General features: G+C 36.6%; 1 long non-coding RNA gene across 1 annotated transcript; it reads right to left on the bottom strand.

Moving 5' to 3' along the window:
• Nucleotides 1-747: 747 nt before the first annotated feature.
• Nucleotides 748-22,418, bottom strand: LOC124101701 (uncharacterized). The gene is made up of 3 exons (XR_006854693.2): nucleotides 21,824-22,418; nucleotides 19,981-20,115; nucleotides 748-1,318 (listed from the first exon to the last, which is right to left on the bottom strand). It is a non-coding gene; the product is annotated as an uncharacterized LOC124101701 (long non-coding RNA).
• Nucleotides 22,419-23,471: the final 1,053 nt, after the last annotated feature.

Genomic DNA, 23,471 nt, shown 5'->3' with positions numbered 1-23,471 from the left:
AAGGACATTGAACCACTGAGAGCCCATTTCATATTTTATTTAGAGACAGGGTCTCACTGAATTGCTTAGCATCTTGCCATTGCTGAGGATGGCTTTGAACTCATGATCCTCCTGCCTCAGCCTCCCGAGCCACTGGGATTACAGGCATGGGCCACCGCACCCAACTAATTTTTCTATTTCATGTATTACCATTCTGAAACAATGCCATATCGCTTTTGTTCAGTAAAAGATAAAAGGGGGTTGGGCAGGGAATCAGATTGTGCCTACAAGAAACTGAGTGTGATTTGTCTTTCCTTTACACGTCCTTTATGGTACATTTCTTTTTTTTCTCCTACTTTGGTGTCATTAATAATCTAAGAACTAGGAGAATATTATAGTCTTTGAAGCATGGATTAAAACAAAAAGAAAGCTTTTAAAAATATATCCAGTTTTAGATGTTTCCTTTAGAAATAACCAATTTTTTTGTTATCTTCTTCCCGTCCTCAACACATCTCAAAAAGTTCATTCCAATTTACTTCCTTGCAGTCTCTTCACTATTTACTGGGGCCACCAACCTTCCTCCAGAGTAGGCTTTCTAGTACCTGCTCAAAGTAGCTCCAAGATTCAAGCTACTTCATTTACCTCCAGCAAATTACTTTTTTTATTAAATAAATATTTATTAATTATGATTATATTATTTTTATTCCTTAATAATACACAGGCATATGTTAACCATAAAATGAAATGACCTTATATGTAACTTTAAATGCAAATGCTCTTTTTTTGTATTTTTTTTAGTCCTTGCATTTACATATTTATTTTTTTCTCTTATTATTATTATTATTATTGCATTACAATTCTTAATACACCTTTATACCACAATTTATCATATCTCTGATTGTATATAAGGTACGTTGACAGCAAATTACTTTTAAGGCTCTTGGCACTCAGGCTCATTTCACCTTTTCATTGTGTTTCATGATTCTCACTCGATTGCTTCTCATTCCAGTCCCACTGCCATGGCATAATGACAGAGCATAGGATGTGCACAGTCATCACCATCCGGGAAACCACCTTTCCTTTAAAGTTGGCACGACTGTTCTCTCCTCTGTCGTTTTGTCCTTGCTGAGTTTCAGAAGGAAAGTCATTCCTGGGGTTTTTGTTAAGAGTGACCCTAACATGATAGGTTATTATTCAGCTTTGCTGTGAGAACAACCCAGCCAAGAACTCCTATTTCAAGAGGGCTGTGACTTGTCAACAGCTCTGCCCCATGTAGCCATCTGCTGTGGATCTCCTTCCCTTGTCGTATTCCTCCAGATTTCAGATACTGGTATTTCCACTAAGAGATTTAAAAGGGGTTCAGTGATAGAAAATTAGAGTCAGGTTACTTTATAATGGAGGTAGTCAGTGAAGATTTTCCAGCCCAGCATCTGAAGGACAAGGAGGGTCCTTCTTTCTGAACATGAAGCAACGAGCATTTTGAGTAGTAACAATAAGGGCTGATCACCCCAGAATGCATGGCTGGACAGAGTGAGGACAATGACAGATGCAGAAGCAGGACAGGTAATCAAGGACTCTTCTTTTTAAAACCAAAAGAAAGATTTTGGATGGTACACTTATTGTGTTCGGAAGTCATTGTATAATTTTAAGCAGGTGTGATGAGGTGTTTTTAAAAGATCCCTGATAAGTGACAGAGGGCCAAGAGATAGAAGACCCTGGAAAAACAGGAAGAAAGTTGTTGGGAAGCTGTGACAGGAGGTGATCATGGATTATTGTTAGGTGGTGGTAATAGATTTAGGGGAATAAGGATATGTGGCCCCTTAGTAGGGCAGGGACACTTCATTCTCATGGCAGAGGGGATGGCTGTATGCTGGTGATGGTCGGATAAGGGAAAGCCCTCATTATCGACTTCTCTATCTTCCCCATGACCCCTTGAAGTATGCAACAAAGTCAAAATGGACTGTTGGTTGGAGGGAGGGCATCCTGTAGGAATTTCAAAGACACACTAAAGGCTATAAAATAGTTATTTGAGGAATTAGGAGAAAAATAGTTTGGGGAAGTAGAGCTGTATTATGAATTATCAGGCAGCGTTGAGGACTCATCTGAGACACGTCATCAAGAATTTTTAGTGAGACCAGTCAGCTTGGTTTTGTGCTTTTCATTCATCAGTATCCATTTTTTCAAGAAGTGATAGTTAAATTTAACTATAGTTGAAGTTTTTTTTTTTTTTTTCAGGCTAGGGTAACACAAAGTGAAAAAAGTAAGAGAACCAGAAATATTGTCAAAGCAGAATATTTAATTCTATTTTTCCACAATAGCTTTATTTTATTAATTTACTTATCTATTTATTTATTTATTTTATGTGATGCTGAGGATCGAAATCAGTGCCTTGAACATGCTAGGTGAGAGCACCACCACTGAGTCACAACCACAGCCCACATATGTAACTCTTTTTCACAGAATCTAAGAAAAGACAGAGGGGATTTAACAAGGGTGAGCAGTCGTGAGGAAACGATAGGATCAATGGACTACAGGGCTCAATGGGATTTTTAGAAGTTGAAGAAATGTTAGACAAATGAGCATGAAGGCCAGGAGGTGTGGTCATAGAATAGAAAGTATTAAACTGAGATTTTTCTCCAAGTGGTGAAGTCATGAGTGATCCCTAAGTTTTAAGGACTAGATGGCAGATGTGGGTGTAAAAAATCTATTTTGGGTGATGAAGAAGTTAGGACTGGAGAGAAATAAGTACTGAAATTTGGAAATCACCTATAGTAGTACAAAAGGAGATAATAAATCCGGAACTAAAACAATCTGTCAATGAAGACGAGTAACCACAGAGTCAGAAGGTGAAAGTGACCTCGGAGAGTAGCAGATGGGAAGTCTGATGGCCTGGGCTAAGGGTTTGGAAGCAGGAGAAGGAAAAGAATATTGGTTCTCTTCCAGACCTTGAGGCACATATAGGTTAAGAGAATAAACAATCTCTTCTCAAGGAACTACATGGATATTGTGACATGGAGGGAAGGTTTAAAGAATTCCAGATCAGTTGCTGATTATAGATGATGGGTTCAAAACACATAGTAGAATGGTTTGGGAGGAAAGAAATCTATGGAAAACTGCTTCAGATACTTTTGAAAATTTTGGTCCTAAAGGTCTTGGGTGTTTGACAATAAATAAAGTAAATGGGATTCATGGAATTAGAGGAGGCAGAGCTATGTTTCTAGCATTCTCAGTCCATAGCTTTTGAGAACTGACACTCATTTGATTTCTTTTCACCATTTTGGATAACTCATCTGTTTCTCCAGCATTCAATTATATGTCTAATTGCTTCCTAATGTGAAACTCAGGACGCCACTTGAGATGTGTTATAGGTCTTTCTGCATATTTTTGAAGAAGAGCTTCTTTTAATTGAGGTTTTTTTAACTTTCTAATTAATGTACCTAACCTTCATATATGCCCCAAAAGTATAATTCAGACTAACTGAATATATCATCCTTTGTATCATCAACCTGTGCTTCGCTGTATCTTCCATAGTATTGGAACACAGAGACTCATTTCAGAGTCAAGCAGCTGAATTAAGCTAAACAGCTGGGTCTATTAAACATGTGCTGTTGCATTTCAATAACTATCATTTTCTAAAACACAGTGTTTTCATGAATTGCTTATGATTTCAATCTTCGTTTTTGAAGTTTTTTTTTAATTTTGAAATAATTTAAACGTAGAAAAATGTAAAGGTATACAAAAGACACATGTGTGGTTCCTCCCTCAAATTTACTATTTATTAATATTTTGTCTTATTTGTTTCAAATATCTCTTTTTAATAAGATGTTAATAGATGAAACTGTCTTCCCAATTCTTTTAAAAAATCCCTTCCACCATTATTTGTGGAAACTTTTCCAGCAGTTTATTTCTAAAACAAAATTCGAAACAATGTGATTTATACATTTCAGTGGTTTATACTGTGTTTTAATGTAGGCAATTTTATGTTATTTCATACTGTATTTGAGATTTATTCATGGTTGGATATATTGTGTGCTGCATTCTCCTAATTTCTATGCAGGTAATATTGTAGGTCTGAATAAACTGGAATTTGGTTTTCTATTCCCATAATGATGGAGATTTGTCTGCTTCTACTTTTTTTTTCCTTTGCCCTTAAAGTTAGTTCTTAGTGACTGTTCTTGACCTCTCTCTTTAAGACTCACTGATACCATCCGTTCAAACTTACTTGCTAATGACAGCAACCTCAGCCTCCTCTGTAATGGGGTTTTTTTCTATACTCCATGGTAAATCTTTTTGGTTTTTTTTATTTTTTTTTCTCTAAGGTTAGTTCTAATGCGCAGAAAACGTATGCATGTTACGCCACACATTCTTCTACTGCAAGTTCTACAAATGGAAAGAAAATTTAGGGGGTTATTTTGGGAAGTGATGACTGGAAAGAACTTCTTAGAATTTCAAAATAATCAGCTATGTAGAAACCTGATGACATTGATTATCTAAAAAATAAGGATTTGGGGCTGGGGATGTGGCTCAAGCGGTAACGCACTCGCCTGGCACGCGCGGGGCGCTGGGTTCGATCCTCAGCACCACATAAAGATGTTGTGTCCACTGAAAAATAAATATTAAAAAAAATCTCTCTCTCTCTCCTCTCTCTTCTCTCTAATAAATAAATAAATAAATAAATAAATAAATAAATAAAGATTCCTAATCCAACTAAGGACACCTGGAACAGTAGATAACTAATAATATAAGAGAAACCATTTTTGATGTTCAAATGTTACTAGGAAATTCTGTATGGAAGCAGGACGACCAACGCAAATGTATGGAGACATTTAAAAAGATATAAATTGTCTGATTACAGGTGAAAGAAACAAAAACTAACAAGCATGAGAAGAGACCCTCAAAATCAATATCAACCATATAAATGCAAATTTAAACTACAATAGGATCATTTTACCCCTATTAGACTGATTAATAGTAGAGTGCTGGATAATAGTAATAGTAGTTGTCTCCATTCTCTGTTGGTGGATTAGAGACTGAAGCAGGGTTCTGGCGAATAGAGCTGAACTACTTAGGCAGACTGAGCATGAGCATAATAATCCTTGACAGAGTGATTATGTTTCTTTTTTTTTTTTAAACACATCCTGTGCTGATTCATTTCAAGCGTAAAGATGACTGGATTAAGGGGTACTCGGATAACTGGCAAAGCATGGTTTATTGATATGTAGTGAAGGTGCTTTTCCTGAAGACTTTGGCATTCGATTCAGTGAACCGAGTAAGAAAGATCTGCCCTGACTCAGTGTAGGCGGGCACTATCCTATTGACTGAGGATAAGGACAGCACAAAAAGACACAGGGAACGTGAATTTCCCACTCCTCTTTCTCTCTCAGAGCTGGTACCCCTTTCTTCTCCTAGCCTTGGACATCAGAACTCCAAGTTATCTGGAATTTGGATTCGAGGACATAGGCTAATGCACTCACTAATGGTCTTGCTGGTTCTCAGGCCTTTGGCCTCAGACTAAGAGTTACACAATCCGTTTCCCTGATTCTGAAGTTTCCAACCTGAATTGAACCATGCTACTGACACCTGGTTCTCTAGCTTATTGTGGAACTTTTTAGCTTCCATAGGTGCATGAGTCAATTCCCCTAATGAATTCCCTTTTTTTTTTTTATTTTTGCAGGGGGTGGGGGGAATTACTCAGGGATTGAACTCAGGAACTCAACCAGTAAACCATATCCCCAGCCTGATTTTGCATTTTGTATTTAGAGACTGGGTCTCACTGAATTGCTTAGCACCTCATTATTTCTGAGGTCAGCTCTGAACTCACAATTCTCCTGCCTCAGCCTCCCTCCCAAACTTCTGGGATTACAGGAGGGCATCAGAGGGCCTGGCAAAATTCCCTCTTACATCTACATCATGGACGTAATCTATTGGTTCTGTTTTTCTGGATAGCCCTGTAATACATATAAATTCTCAACAGGTTCATAAAGGAACATACACAGAAATCTTTTTCATGGCTTTTTAGTACAGATGGTGTGAAGAGCACAGGGTGGAGATCTGAGGTAATCCTGTTGCCATTAATTCAAAGACTAGATAGAGAAGTCATAGTTAATATCCACAGCAGTTAAAAGGGATTAGATGTAAATGTAATATAACAAATGCACATTAACATCAAAAAGCTTGACAAAAATCAAGTACACAGTTGTATAGCATATAATGGTATTTAAAACACTTTTAAGAATGAAAACAAAGAAAAAAGATTGGTATGAAACATGATTGCCAATGGGATAGAGTAAGAATGGGTCAAATAAGGGAATTACAGACCATAAACAAAGAGGTAAATCATTGTAAAGACCAATGATAAAAACAGTACCATAAACTTGGTAGTATAATTTACTCAACCATCTGTAGTGACGATTTCTAAAACTGGAAAACAATAAAATAAATATTCTGTTCTACCCCTCTGAAATGAAAAGGAGAAGTTTAATCTTCCATATATTATCACACAAGAATCCGTCTTCTCTTCTTCTGACTCCACAATTGCTTCAACTCCCACTCTTACTCCTATGGCATGTTTTCTACACTCCACTATTCTGGGAAGTGCTTTGCTCACATAATTTTTCAGCGTCTTCATTTTGGTTTCTCAAATAACTGTCTATCTAACTTCCAGAGATAGTAGGACCAGCAGTAATCTTCTCTAGGGACACTTTACATTTATTGAAGCAAGATTTCTTGCTTTCATATCATACCAGTCAACCTTTTTTTGTGGTGTTTATTTTCTGTCACACCACTCATTTTCTATATTCTGACATCTTCAATGCAAACTATTTCTTCATCATCTTTCTTTCTTTCTTTTTTTCTTTTTTGGTACTGGGACTGAACTCGGGGGCACTTGACCACTGAGCCACATCCCCAGCTCTATTTTGTATTTTATTTAGAGACACGGTCTCACTGAGTTGCTTAGCACCTCGCCATTGCTGAGACTGGGTTTGAACTTGAGATCCTCCTGCCTCAGCTTCTCAAGCCATTGGGATTATAAGTGTGCACCATGACACCTGGCCCACTACCTGGTTTTCTATACTTTCCTTTTTCTATTCTTATGCTAGATTCTGTGGCAGGTTAGGGGTTAGAAATGACCAAGGTGCAATCTTTGCCCTGAATAGTATTGCAGAGAGCATTTCTTTTGCAGAAATGCAAGAATGAGATTCATTTGGCCTTAATTGCCTAATTTAGTTTCTTGTGTTTACTAAGGAGTTACAGCAGTATCATCTCTCACCCCTGCTGCTATTTTTAGTCATTCATTATTCTTTTTGAAATCTCTGTGAAATCAATAGACCTCTCTGAAGGGCCATTCTTCTTGATATGAAAACAAATGCATCTCTACTCCTCTTGAAAATGTTAAGATTTATCTCTAGAATGTTTTCTGCCAATAGCATTTTAATGTGTTAGAGAGGTCTTCTAACTAAAAAACTATTATATTTTTTATTCCATATTTTTTTAAATTAAGGAAAGCAAATCCATAAAGACCTAGGGAGAAAGAAGAAGATAATTTGTAGTTTTGCGAATTGCTTAATTCAGGCCCAGAGTCACAGACGCAGGGACAGGAAATACTTTAGATAGAGTAGTCAGATACTATGAGCAGTGTAGCAATTCTTTATTTTTATTTATTTATCTTTTTTACATAATTAACCATAGTTTGTACAAAATTTTTTCACCTGAAGCCAATTTGTGTACATGTATTGCCAAGCATTAAAAAATAAATAAAAATTAAAAGTTTTCAAGGTAAATAAATATGCCTAGAAATGAATAGACATACTTGGACTGCTTCAGCTTCTATACAATTTCTCTGAACTTACCTGCACGGAACTTTACCTTCTTTACACCCTTCCCCAAGGAAGCAGTGCCTCTCTTTACATTAGAGATGAACTTTAGACAGCATTTCCCTGAATAACAATCTCTCTTGACACCATAGGACTTTTCCCACCTACAACTTCCTACTTCTTGTTTACCTACAAACCTTTCTCCATTAACTGGTTTTTCCTCTGACTATAACAAACCTCAAAATTGTTCTTTCAAATGCAGAAAAAACGATAACCTTTGAATCTGCATCCTGCATCCCTGTGTAGCCACTGTCCTTTCTCTCCTCCTTTTGCCAGACAAACCTACACTTTGTACTTTTAGTGAACTCTTCCATGATCATTACAGTGCCAATCATTCTGTGGCAACCATGGTGCTGAAACTAATGTTTTCAATGCATTAATGAACGCTTGATGATAGTAATGATCAATTTTTCTCTCCTAAACTGTCCTTTGTTCTTTGAGTTCAATGGCACAGCTTTTTTCCCAGTTTCTTTCTCGACTCTTCCCTCTAAGTCTCTGTCCCTACATTCTCTTTCTCTGCTGACTCTTGGTTTCCCTTAGAAATACTTTCTGTTCTTTTAAGTTCCTATTCTTTTTCTTCAACTTAACAGTTTTGGTTAGGATCAATGTTTAAAGGTCTCCTAAGTCTGAAAATATAGCACTGATAGTTCTCTGAGCTCTATACACATACTTTAGCTTCCTATTGGATATTTCTGACTACTCCAAAAGCCTGTACTTTTCAGAATGTTGCAATTATCAACCTCTCATATCTTTTTTAAACCTCATTTTCTACCATGTTTCTCATATGAATTATTGGCAACATCTGGTGATCCAAACCCAAAGCCTAGAAATCATCTTTCATTATTTACTCTTCCTTTTTTGTCCCCTATCTAAATATTTATTAATTTGTGTTGATTTGATTTCCCTAATTTATCTTTAATGCATTCAATTGCCTTCATTTTCAATGCCATGGATCTATTTCACAATTTCTTATTTTCTTGAAATTTGTCAACAATTTCAGTGCTATTTATTTAAGATACTGAAATGTTGTGTTCAAGTTTCTTTTTCTTTTCATTTTTTTAAGACATAGACATAGGTTTATTTTGGAAGGTAGACACATGTTCAAGGGAGAATGCAGGCTATATAGAGAATGAGAAGCAGACCTAATTTCTGCTGAAGATCCAATATTTATAAACGAGGTATATCAAGGGCAGCACTGGAGATGGACCCAGGATGGAGCTGCACAATTTTGTTCCAGTTTTCTCTGCACTTGTGTATATCCTTCACTTTACAAGGTCATGGGCCAAGGGAATATTATTTAAGTATGCTTTCTACATCTCAAAGGCTTGTGAGTATTTCCTTTAAGATTCAGTGTCTCTTTCTCTTTATCCTAAATCCCCCCTGCCCACTTTGATCCTTTAATTTTAAGGGCTGGTGACCAGTGAAGATATGTTTTCTATGGCTGCTTTATTCTGGCAAGGGGATATGACTCTGCCTAGTGAAGTATCAAAAGTCTCATCCTGACTTTATAAAGGAGATAGACACTGGTCTCAGTTGCAGGGATAGGTTGATATTCTTGTGTTGTGAACCTTTTGATATGGAATTTTGCTATCTGGAAGACACAAACTTTCTTAGATTAAAAAGACCTGAATTGAACAGGAGGAGCAGAAATATTACCAGAGATCCTAACAGTGGAAACATCCAAGTGAGGTTACATAAGTAAGCATTAATAGTTATATTTGCCTACACATCACAGGATCTGGATTTTTTTTTTCAGATCAAAAAAATTAACTTAGGGCAAATGTCATTTTAGCAGAGTCTCTCCTTAGGGTCACTAGGAGAGCTTGTGGGAAGCCTCTTGGCTCTTTTGGTCTTCCTCTACTATTTGTGCCATCTTCCAGAATAGGTCATCATCTTGATGACCACTTGTGGCTTCCAATGGAAGCATCAGGGACATTTCCCTCCTCAATGAATGTGCACTGGTTGGCTTCCTGTTCTCTAAGGTCTTCATAATCCCCTTGATTGGGAGGTCAAGTAACACCTGGAGTTGCAGGACACTTAGAACAGTTCTGTCATGTCCCTGTGGATTATATGGAATTCCTGTTATGTGAGTAATGCCAAATGATGAGCAAAATTGTTTAAAACAGTTAGAGGTATAGCCAGGACCATTATCTGTTTTTAACTGTTTTGGAACGCCCACAGTGGCAAAATTTTGTAAGCAATGAGCTATAATATCTTTAGGTTTTTCTCCGGCATGAAGGGAGCCCATCAAAAATCCGGAAGAAGTATCAACTGTAACATGCAAATATTTTAATTTTCCAAATTCTGGCAAGTGTGTGACATCCATCTGCCAAATATGGTTAGGTATCAATCCTCTAGGATTGACTCCAAGATTAACTTGTGGTAAAACGGTCAAACAATTTTGACATTGTTTTATTATGTGTCTGGCTTGTTCCTTAGTTATTTTAAAATGCTTTTGTAAAGTATTAGCATTGACATGGAAACTTTTATGAAAATTTGTAGCTTCTTCTAGTGTAGAGAAAATATGTATGTCATGTATAGTTTTATCTGCTAAATCATTGCCCAAACTAAGGGCTCCAGGCAATCCTGTATGTGCCCTGATATGTCCTATAAAGAATGGATCTTTTCTGTCCCAGTTAGACTTTGTATAGTGGAAAACAAAGAGAAAACAGTAGAGGAAGGAGAAATCCTACCAGCATCTTCAAGGGATACTATAGCATTAACTATATACTGACTATCGGAAAATAAATTAAATACAGAATCTTTAAACATCACAAAAGCTTGTAAAACTGCATTAAGCTCTACCTTTTGAGCTGATTGTTTGGGTACTAAAAATGTAAAAGTTTGATCAGGGGTAACTACTGCTGCTGTAACCATTATTTGACCCATCAGTGAATACATTTGGAGCATTTATGATAGGGGATTTTCTTGTCATTTTTGAAAAAACTACAGGATGCGAAGACCAAAAAGACAACAAAGGATTAGATGGTAAGTGATTGTCAAATGAAACATTAGATTTACACATGATTATTGCCCAAGTATTTAACTCATTAGCTAACTCATCAATTTGATCCATAGTATATGGAGTAATAATTTTATTGGGAGAAATTCCAAACACTCCCTTTGCTGCTTTTATTCCTTTGAGTATTAATTGTCCTACAGCCTCAGGATACCTAGTAAGAATAGTGTTAGGAGAATAAGATAAATGTATCCACAATAATGGACCTTCTTGCCAAAATACTCCTGTAGGAATATTTTTTGTTGGCAGTACAATAAATAATAAAGGCAAACTTATATCAATTCTATCCAAATGTATATTTTCCATATATGTTTCAATAATTTTTAATGCCTTTCTTGCTTCAGGAGTTAACATGCGGGGTGAATTTGGATCAGATGGACCTTTTAGGATATCAAATAAAGGTCCCAATTTTCCTGTTGGTATGCCTAGATAAGGCCTTATCCAATTTATGTCTCCCAATAACTTTTGAAAGTCGTTAAGTGATTTGAGTTGATCTATTCGTATTTGAATTTTTGGTGGACGGACCATGGTTGACAATAATAGAACTCCTAAATAATTAATTGGAAAATTTAATTGTACTTTATCTATTGCTATCTCTAGATTATAATTTTTAATAAGTTTGTAAGTGTGGCATAACATTCCAGCAATGTGTTTTTACCTTTATGTGCTAATAATACATCATCCATATAGTGAAATATTTGTAGTTCAGGATTTTCATTTCTAAGTGCCTGGGTTGCTTTGTTAACATAAATTTGACACATAGTTGGGCTGTTAGCCATCCCTTGAGGGAGTACTTTCCATTCATATCTCTGATCAGGACCTTCATGATTCAGTGCAGGGATAGTAAATGCAAAACATGAACTATCCTCAGGATGAATTGGAATTGAAAAAAAAAAAACAATCTTTAATATCTATAGCTAAAACATGCCAGGTTTTTGGCAAAGCAGACAATTGAGGAATCCCTGATTGAGCAGGTCCCATAATAACCATCTCATTATTAATGGCTCTTAAATCTTGCAATAATCTCCATTTACCAGATTTCTTTTTGATGACAAAAATGGGAGTATTATGGGGAGATACGGAAGGTTGTATATGTCCTTCCGCTAATTGTTGTTTGATCAGGCCATGGGCTACTTGTATCTTTTCTTTAGTCAGGGGCCACTGAGGAACCCATACTGGTCTTTTGATTTCCAAGTAATTTTGATTGTCTCAGTGGCCCCTTCTTAAAACCCAATCCATGTCTATTTATTCCTTGATTTATTTGAATTGGTGCTGCTATACCTTGTTCTTCCCCTAATCTTTTTTTTTCCTAAAACCTTGTCTAGCCCTAGTAGTGGGCGCATTAGGATTGATGTTATTTGTTAACGTCAAACCTAATTGATCTAGGACATCTCATCCCCATAAATTTATAGGGAGATGATCCAATACATATGGCTGTATAGTTCCTTCACATCCTTCAGGATCCTTCCAATCTAATACCATTGCACTTCTATGGGGATTAGTTGCCACTCCTAGGCCTCGAAGCGTTTGAGTGGCTTGTTGTAATGGCCAATGTTTTGGCCATTCTTGACAAGATATGATGCTAAGGTCAGCACCTGTGTCCAGTAGCCCATTAAATTCATGTCCTTGAATATTTAGTTTTAGCATTGGGCGAGAATCTAAATTTAAAGACAGCATATCCCAATCTACACCTGTGGAGCCTAATCCCCTGGAACTTCTTTCTACACTACGACTGGAAAATTTATCATCCCTGCTGGGTATTATTAATAACTGTGCTATTCTATCTCCTGGTGAAATTACTGATATACCTCTTGGAGAACTAGCTATAATTTTTATTTCACCTACATAATCGGGATCAATTACACCAGGACTTATCATAAGTCCTTTTAGTGTAGAAGAACTGCGTCCCAATAATAAGCCTACTGTTCCTTGGGGAAGAGGCCCTTTTACTCCTGTGGGAATGATTTGAACTCCCATCTCTGGAGTTAGTACTGCTCTGGCAGAGGCGCAGATGTCCAACCCTGTGCTCCCTCTGGTTTGTCTGATGAGGGATTTAATGGAAAATGTGTCCTGGGCACTACCCTGATGGTGTTGCTGGGTTCCTCCACTGCCCTGTATATTTGTGGTTGTGGGCCCCGGAGCATTGGGCCCCCCAGTCCGTTTTTTGGCAATGGAGTCTGATGTCTTTCTCCAGGATATCGTGGGTAAATACCTGGTCCTTGTCCGTTTTTTGATAAGGGAGTACCCTCTATGGTGGTTTGAGAACGGCATTCATTAGCCCAATGTCTCCCTCTATGGTATCGTGGGCAAATACCCGGTATTCTATTCCTTTGATACCTACTTTTGTTAAAACCTCCTCCTATGGGGCAATTCCTTTTAAAATGTCCTGTTTGTTCACAATTGTAGCATGTTTTTGGCCTGGCATCTAAAGCCTGTTGTACTGCAGCTGCCAAGACTTGCCCTTGTTCATTAATGTCACTACATAATTTAATATATGTGTTTAAATCTTCATGTCTCCATGGTCTAATGACCTCTCTGCAGTAACGATTTGCTTGGTCATAAGCCAGTTGTTTTATTAATGGCATTGCTTGTTCTGTATCCCCCAAAATTCTGGCAGCTGTTTGAATAAGCCTATCTACAAATTCAGCGTAAGGTTCATTAGCTCTCTGTATTACCTTAGATAACTGGCCTTGTAAATCTCCATGTCCTTGTAAAGTCTTCTATGCCCTAACTGTGTCTGCAGCAATTTGTGCATATATAGCAGGATCATATTCAATCTTTTGCTGTTGACCCTCATAAGGTCCTTGTCCTAAAAACGTATCTAGATTTCTTTGAGGGTAACCGACTGCTGCATTTCGCCTACCTGTCTCTGTGCAAAATTCCTCATTGGCAACCTTCCATAACAAATATTGTCCTCCATTTAGCACAGATTTACACATGTTAGCCCAATCTGCTGGCATCATGTCCAAGTTGGTAATGGATTCAACCATGCTTACAGTGAAGGGTGCTTGTGGACCATAGGTTGTTACAGCCTCCTTTAATTGCTTCACTGTTTTGAAATCTAAAGCACAGTGAATTCGTTGCCCTCCTGCCTGCTCAAGTACAGGGCATGGTAATCTTTGAGGTCCTGTCTCAGGATCCCATCTATCAACTACGGGGGTTGAGGGCCACTCAGCTGTCTCCATAGGTGGAGCTGTTGGTTGAATTACGCCCTCTGGTGATACAACAGAGTTAGTAGCAGCCTCCTGTTGTAGCCTCCCCCCTGATAGCTGTTTCTCCTATAAGCTTTTTTCCTTTAAATTTTCTTCCTCTATCTGACTAGCTGGAGAGACCTTCTCTTTTGCTTGATCTAACATGTTTTCTACCATAGTCTGGACCTCTAACAATTTACTTAACACTCTTTCAGTTTGTTTTTTACTAATTTCTAATCTACTATAAAGATAACGCAACCCAATAAGATAACACAAAACAAAACCAAAACTGAATGAAACAAAAACGGAATAAAAAATCGTTGTATCAATTTTCTCTTCATTAGGGCCGACAAACTTCAAATCTCGAGCCAACCATTTTTCCCAGTTTGCCTGAGAAAGTTCTAGGGATAGGCAGCTTGAAACAAAAACAAAATAAATCAAAACAAGAACACATTGTTTTTTGAAATGGTCACCCATTCTCTCGCCTTCCCTCAGGGGCGAGCAATTTCACTTACCTCCAAGCTTCAGACGTTCCCCGTAAGGGCCGCCAAATGCCACAGTCTGTCTGGGCACAAAATATCCAAGCCACCACAAAAACTTGTAGATTCCAACAGCAACTCTTTATTCCCAAACTCTCAACGACACTCTACACGCATGTTCTGGGAAAAATACACACCCTCCACCGGGCTCTGTGTACCAATTCTCTCAGAACCCTGCAAGAACTCAACGGGAACTCAAGGAGCGAGCGCCTGAGGCAGCAGGATCCAGCAGGATCCACCCTAAACCCGGAGCCACCCTAATCCCTGAGCAGGGTCACCTTTCAACCCAAAAATGCCATGCGTCATTCCTACTTGGCTATGGCTCTCAGCATCTGGGTCCAAGCTAACCCTAGAGGGCAATGGTCGAAATACTGGCTACTTTTCCCTTTGCCCTTTTACTCCCTTGTCTTTGTTTTCCAAGTTTTGGGTTTAAACATTCAGCATGTCAGTTTCAACAGTAACTTTAATCTCTATAATTTTGTAGTTATCCCTTCCATTTAACTGGTTTTAATATTAGAAGTCAGACTTACATTCTATTCTTTTTTTTTTTAGACAGAGAGAGAGAGAGAGAGAGAGAGAGGAGAGAGAGAATTTCAATATTTTTTCAGTTTTTGGCGTACACAACATCTTTGTTTGTATGTGGTGCTGAGGATTGAACCCGGGCCGCACGCATGCCAGGCGAGCGCGCTACCGCTTGAGCCACATCCCCAGCCCTACATCCTATTCTAACCTATAGATGATGGCTTATTATCTCAAATTAACTCAGGTTGTTCTGTTAGAAGGAGTACTTGTTCAAAACACAAATATGCAAAACTTATAAAATTCTACAATGAAAATATAAAATGAAATTAACGAGGCCAAAAATGTATTCATTAAGTTCCTTTTTTTTAAAATCTCATGTTGGCCCAGTTAAGCTGATATCAGAGGTCAGTTTCTCACTATCCCTGGAAAACTGGATCCCAGGTAATCTTTACCTCCCCTCTTCAAGTATTGCTGAAGACTTAGAATGCTCATTGCCAGATCCTTCTCCTTTTTTTTTCCTTACTGATAACAACTCATAAATTAAATATGCTTAAAGTGTTAAAGAAGGACAAATAGCATATAAGTACTATACTAAGGTACTAAATTAAAATAAACATTCAGACATGTTTATAGTAATTACTTCTACATTAATATTAAATAATTTATTTATATCATCTTGTATTGTTTGGGGGTTCTCATTAATATTTAAATAATTTGTTTATATCTATCTTGTGTTGTTTTTTGGGGGGATGTACAATGGACTCATGACATGGAACCTTCTTTGCTTTCCACCTCAGAAGCAGATTTTCAGAATCCAATCTGAAAATCTGTATGTCTTAAGGTTGATTACACACAGGGTGTTGTGATGGGGTGACAAGAGAATTGCCACCCCTTACAGAAGAAAAACCTTCTCTTGGCCTCTGAGATGCATGCTCTTGGAAACAGTAGGCTATTGCTCTGACACAGACAATCCCATATTATCATTTATTCAGAAAAAAAAATACTATCCGTGGCAGGAAGAAACTATGCAAAAAAGAACTAATTACAACTGTGAGGTTGCATTCTTGAGACAATTAGCACATCATGGAAGTGTGTATTTTACATTAAATACCAGATGGTCTCACGTGAGCAGCCATGCAATTGAGGAAATTGCAAAAGTCCTAAGAGTGAGAAACTGTCACTTTAAATGGCTTTTCTTTAAAAGAAAGCTGAAGAGCCAAAATGGAAACATGAAATCAAAACAGCAAAATCTAATGGGATCTGTGTGCTGATAATTTCAACAGGTAGTCAGGAAAAAAAATGAAAAGATCTTTGGTTTACTCCACCAAGAGTAAACAAGTTTCAGTTATAAAATTAAGAATCATATGACTTGGAAAATTACAAACATTATATAAAATAATTTTGATTTTTTTCCTATTCTCCTCACAGCAAATATATAGATAAAGCAGATATTAATCATTTCCATATTCAAAAGGAGATATAGAGCTTTCGAGAGACTGAGTGCCTTGGTCAAAGTCAAACAGCTTCTAAGTGATAAAACAACTTGATTTCAGATCTTCTGACTCGAAATTCCATGCTTTATGCTTTCTGTTGAGTGGCAGGATCTGAGAAACAGCTCTCCTCTAGGCTTTGCACTTTAGGAGAAAGTTTAGCCTCATAAATATTTCTCACTCCAAGGAATAGCAAAGGTCAGCTTGCTGTGTGCTCTGTCTATCTGACCCGTCAGCATTTTGCCTCAGTGCTTCCACACTTTTGGAAGCTTGACCATAAATAAATAACGCCCTAAACCAGGGTTGCCCAAGGATGGCTGCCCTGGAACTCTAACGATGCTGATACAGTCAGTTAGGGAAGAAGCTCCTGCTCTGTTGCAATGATGTGCTCATTTATTCTTATTAAGATAAATCTACATAATTTATTTTAAATAATTTATATCTTGTGGCACCAACAAAGGAGACCAATTAATATAGTGCTCTAAAAGAATACAGCAACTGTTTCTTTCTCATTTTCTTTTAAAGAAGCTGCTTATTTAATCTCTCAGGTTTTGGTTAATGACATTTACTGAGTTTGATATTCATGTGCTCTTCATTTCCTTAGTTTCTAGATGCTGCAAAATTAGTAGCAAACATTACTTTTTTTTTTTCCTCCACGAGTGTGTTAGCTCTGAAAGGCCAGGCAAGGGCCAAAATCAAAACAAACTTTCTGGAGTGTTGAACTTACACACATTTATAACCCTCTGTTTTTGCTCTGATTTCTCTGGCTAAGATTCCCTTCCCTCACTTCAAACTCAATCCTCATGGAAAATTTACTGGAGCCACTATCTTCCTCTTGAAGCCCTCCCACACTGCTCCTGCTCTGAGTCATCTTTCTTTGCTATAAGCTGCCACATTAGGCATATTCTCTGCACAAGATTTTGCTTACACTATTGCATGTGTAATATTGTATAACATAATTCTGTCACTGTGTCTGTCACTGTGTCTGCTCTGATTGAATGGAGTTTTACCTTCTGTAGTAATGGGCCCAGAATCACATAAAAAACAGTTGATTTTCAGTGTCAATGGTATGAATGACCTGGATAAATGATGCCTTATTTCTAAAAGATATGCTTCTTACCTTAAATCCCAACTTGCCTGATTGGGTTCTCTCTGTTTTGAGGAGGTGTAATTTGTGAGGGATTAATAGCAATGATAAAGAATGCTTTCCTGACTGTCAGAGGTGTTGTTTTCACTCATTAACTCTTATTCTTTGCATTCCATTAGAGAGAACTATATATTTATATTTATATTTTTTTTTGAGAGAGAGAGAGAGAATTTCAATATTTATTTTTCAGTTTTTGGTGTATACAACATCTTTGTTTGTATGTGGTGCTGAGGATGGAACCCGGGCCACACGCATCCCAGGCGAGAGCGCTACCACTTGAGCCACATCCCCAGCCCGAGAACTATATATTTAATAAGACACAAAGAGCAAGCAAATGTATATTTGGCCCTTGCTAGAGACAAAGTCTCATCTGTTAACTTTCTTCATTACATGTTACTCCCCAGCAAATGAACCTCTTGTTTTCTCCCCAACATGCTATGTCAACTCTCAGTTTTGTGATTTGGATGTGCCATTAATTCTGCATATTTGCTTTCCCTTCCTATCCAGTGATTTTTTGACTTCTTAAGTATCTAATTCCTGAAACAAAAAAACAGTTTCATCTTTTGAAATTGTTGTTGGAGCACTCTGGAGATACCACTACTATGAAATGTTTCATTTATGGTTCTTTACTTTTTGATTTGTATGCCTCTTTCCTCCCTTAGATGTAGAATTTCTTTGGGAACCATGTTTTTTGGTTTTTTTCCACTCTGTATTGTCAGAGGGTTCCATAGGGCTCGAGACACAATTAATGCTTAGTAACTTCTTAATGAATTAGTGATTTTTTTTTTTATTAACAGGCGTTATCACCTCTGCATGCAAAGCAGCTTTTTAGGCAATAACGAAGAATGAAAACTGACTAAAACAAGGTCAAGAGTTATAAATTCTTCCATTTGAGGACCAAGGAATGTAAAGATGGAAAGAAGAATTATAGCAGAAACCTGAACTGTATCTCAAAAGAAAAAAAGAAAAGAAAAGAAAGGAAAAGAAAAGAAAAGAAATCCATTAACCGAGAAAGAGTAGTATATGGGTGGGAGAAACAAGGTCATTGCAGGCTGAGAGAGCAGCTGGGCACCTTGGGACAATTACCTGAGCTGAGTTAAAGGTAAACTCTGTTAAATGTAAATAAAGCAGCATGACTTTAAGAGAAACAATGCATAATGAATTAAAGTAGATTAAAACTAGAGACAACCCTCTGAGAGCCCAAATGTGTTTAGTGTAGTTTGAAATTAACTTAATGTGTGAAAATTCAGACAAGTTGTCAGGGAAAACAGAACAGCATTGGGCTGGCATGCTTTAGCCTCACTAACTTGAAACAAGTGGCTGGGCATGCAGTCATCCTTTAGCACTAATTATGTTATTATTAATTTAGAGTCATGATCTGAGCTAAAAATTGAATCCAGAGTTGGGAACTGAACTTCATACCTGATTCCATGTTTTAAACCTTAGCTAAGGTGGGCATACCTGTGTAGGGCAAGATAGAGTCCCCGCTTTACTTAAGTTTTAAGCTGAATTAGATCCTTCAAAATAAGATGATGCTCACATCTCTGGTTTCCTGAAGATAAAGATGTCCTTGCAATGGCCAGGAAGCATCAGAGTATGTATACCAATCTGTGCTGAATCAAAGAGTGTTTCTAGGATACTGCTTTGTATGGTCCCCACAGCCCCCCCACCCAATTTCATTTGTAACAATTGCATTTAAAAGACTTACACTGTGGTGAAGCAATTTCTAGAAATTTGGCTGAAACTCTATTACTCAGGTTGCCAAGTAATTACAGGACATTGGAGCAATACAAAACAGAAAAGAATGAGTGTGTGATGGTGTGGGTCTTTGATGACTGATATACTGTTTCATCAATGACTGGCATAACTGTTTGGTAACTACCCAGTGGAGAAACTGCAGAGAAGTTGTTTCAGCATGTCAATTTAAAATATTCTGCATATGGAGAATAGGTGACCTAGAAAAACAGGACTCAGAGCAATGACTAAAGTGAGAAGATAAAAAAGATTGGGACATTGGATGAAGACAGAAGCAAGGGCTAAGAGTAAGACAAGTGACTAAAACTGTTGACCTGCAGTCATTAGGGGGGGCCAGTCAGAGCTTCTCACTGGGTTCAAGTACACTTGCAGTATGGCAGAATGTGTTAGCAGTCAACTTTTGTACTTATGAAATGACTCATTGGAATTGAAATCAACCAAAGATTATTCTTAAATAAACTTACGTCAAAAAAGCATTCCAACAGTGCTTCTAGAATGGAAGTTCGGCTCTGTCTTACATCTGGACCACTGCTTTTGTCTATGTTAATTGTTCTCCAATTGAGATCTACAGACCAGAGGCATTAGCATCACATGGGCACCTGTTGGAAATGCAAATTATCAGGCAGGTCTAATGTATCAGAAACGTTAGTGGTGGAGACCAGAAATCTATGTTCTAATAAACTGTGTAAGTAATCCTGATGTTCCCTAAAATTTTTTTAGAAACCACTGACTAGTTAGTCAGGAGTCAGTGCATAAGATGGATGTACTTTCAATACTTCTACACTTTCAAAATGCTTTTATGAACTTAATCCAGAATTTAAACATATGACACTATAAGTTTTATTACTCTGGAAAAAAAATGACTCTGGCTACTTAAAACTCCAAATAAGCCAGTTAAGATGCCAATCTATTTTTATGTAGGTGATTCAAGTCCATTGCTCTTTTCTTTGCTGCGGGGAACCGCTGAAGAACAAGACAAAAGACACAGCAGTTATGATTTTCTTGGACAACAATCAACTATCTTACTGAAAGACAATTTGCCACTATTCAGATGACATTTGAGGCCCAAAGTTGATGGTCAGCTCCTTTGCCAACTATAAAGACCTAGATTTTAGATGCCTAGGGAAAGATAAGCCAAAGGAATAAGAGCTATGTTTTTTTTAATGTAAATTTTCCAATTAATGTTTTTTAAAAAAGCATCTTATTGATAAAAATATTCCATCAAGTCGGAGACTTACATCAATTATAAAAACCAGTTTTTCCTCTATGCAACCAACTTCATAAAAGCAGTTTGATGACTAAAACTGAAAAATACTGTGTCCTAAAAAAAAATGAGTTTGCAAGCATAACTCTGTGTTTGTGTAAGCAGTAATACAAGATAGCAAACACACTTAAAATGTCATAAAGGCTTCCTGTGGGTATAATATGCCGAATGAAGTCAAAGGCCAAATGAATCTAGTCCCCAAGAGTTCCATGTAACTGAAAAACCTGCAGTGTATCACTGCAGTTAGAAAATGGTTATTTTTAAGTTTGCCTAGTGAAACTCTTCTGACTGTGTGCATGGAAATCCCATTAAAGTTCATAGATGCTGCACATACAATCAGAAAAAGACATGCAACCCCCTAATGTTTTCTCTAATGAACTCTGACTCAGAAGGTAGCAACTAATAATTACACAGCACAGAATCTGTATTAGATTGCTTTCTCAGTTTATGACTATCTGAAAACTGTGCGGCACAGTGCACACCTTCTGTTTCGAGATGAGGGCAAGGATATTTTTTCAGACTGCAATTTAAACAGGGAGCTAAATTCCTGACCCATTTTATGGTCAAGGGATATGAATAGATAATTATTCCAACTGGTGAGTCAATACTTCAAGGAAAACTAAACAAAATTTCAAAAATAATAACCCCCTTTTAATAACAGAAAAATGTGACTAACCCAAACATTAGTAAAGCTACCTGTGTGTACATAAGATAGAAATTTGATTTTTTTTAATGAAGACTATGCTGGTTAAATTGCAATGGAAATTGAAAAATATCTGATTTTTTTTTCATCAAATAATGCAGTTGTGAAAATAGTGAATCTGAATTATATACAACAATGTATGTGGCTCTCTCCAAAAAAATATATAAAGCAAAAAAAGTCAGATAGGAATACACTTTCTATGCTTTCCTTTATATAAAATGAGAAACAGGTAAAACTAAACACAATAATCATGAACATTGGGCAGCACAGTCACTAGAAAGGGAAATGAACAGGGTCTCTCAGGTGTTTGTGTGTCTTAATATGGGTGGTAATTAAATACCTGTGTTCAGCTTATGAAAATTGTGTTTCCACCTTTCTCTTATACTATAATGGAAATATAGAATAAAAAAACAATGAGCCGTGCATTGTGGCACAGGCCTGCAGTCCCAGGTATTCAGGAGGATGGTGAGTTCAAGGCCAGTGTGAGCAACATAGTGAAATCCTACAAGACAGAAAGAAAGAAAGAAATAATGAAATTAAAATGATTTGGCTGCATTGAGAGCACATAGCAGGAAAACTACCACAATTCACATCTATGTAATTTTTATTTTTGAATTATTTCTTTAGGATAAATTTCTGGATTTTTCCTAATTTCATACATACAAAATTATGTCATCTCTAATAAGGACAATGTTTTTTTCTTCTCTATGTTTATGCCTTTTATAGTAACTGAAGTCAACTGTTAAAAAGTTGTACTTATAGCAGTTATTATTATTTCAGAGAACAAGTTTTGATAATTCACTATTATTGTGTTACCTGCTATATGATATTTATAAGATTTCATTTATCAAATTAATGAAATTGACATTTATTTTTAGTTAACCAGATACTTATCTCGATTATGTACTATTAACTTCAATTAACACAGCACTTTGGCTAGGCGTCAGGTCTGTAAAAAATGCTGAAATGAATAAAAGGTATAAATTAATAACATTATAAAGGAAAGATTTTTCTGATACTCTCATCAATATCTCTTAATAGACTTAAGAACAAGTATCCTTATTAATTCTCATACAGATGATTTTGATAATTTTAAATGCTTTAAAATATCATATCATTTATAATTTTTCTAATTGTCATTGATAAAAGTGCTTAAATATTTCATTCCAATGTTTCAGTTCTATCAGCATTGGAATGAGGATTCTCACTGACCCTGATATATATATAGAATAAAATAGCTAGATTTATTTTCACTATAAGTGTGGCAAATCTAAATAAGAAACATAAAGGAAGGTCTATGAATGAATGACAGCTAAATTTTTGAAGTCATGGAAATAAAAAAATTGATCTATAGGAATTTTTAAACAATTGATTAAATAAAATAACCATTTTTGTGTCATCATTATGATCTAAATTAATTATTATAGAGAGGATTTTTTTCTTTAATTAAACCTTACAGTTCATCAGCACACCAACTTGCTTTATTTTTTAATTTTTTTATTATTATTTTTTGTGTGTGTGTGTGTTTTCTAATTTATCATTCAAAGCAAATTACTTGAACTTCAATGAAATTTCCATTTGCTGTGAACTTACCCTGGTGATTTTCAAAACTACCTGGTCTAATGCCAACCTAAAAATTCTTATTAAGTGTCAGGGTTTCCTGCTCAGCAATACTAAGAGAGAATAAAATAATTTGTGGGTAGATTTTTAGATCAAGAAAGGAATTAATCTTTATCTAGTCTGAATTCCTTCCCGTCCACCATCTTTATAGACAGAACAAAGCATCAGACAGACCAATTGACCTCTACAAGGTCAAAAACTTTATAACAATTTTCAGATCATTTAGCAAACTGATAGCATTGGGATTTCTTTTCCAAAATTCTACAACACTGTAAGATGAAGAGCACCTTCTGGTTTTAAGTTGCAAACCCTGATGTTTAGAGATAAATAACAGTATGAATGTTTCCTACAATCCCAGAGTCAGGACT

Source organism: Marmota monax, unplaced genomic scaffold (assembly GCF_021218885.2).
Source record: "Marmota monax isolate L192 unplaced genomic scaffold, Marmota_monax_Labrador192_F-V1.1 WCK01_AAM20220418_F8-fsc00052, whole genome shotgun sequence".
Classification (NCBI taxonomy): Eukaryota; Metazoa; Chordata; class Mammalia; order Rodentia; family Sciuridae; genus Marmota; species Marmota monax.
Note: the sequence above shows the minus strand (reverse complement) of the source record. Positions and strands in the feature narration are given on the sequence as shown.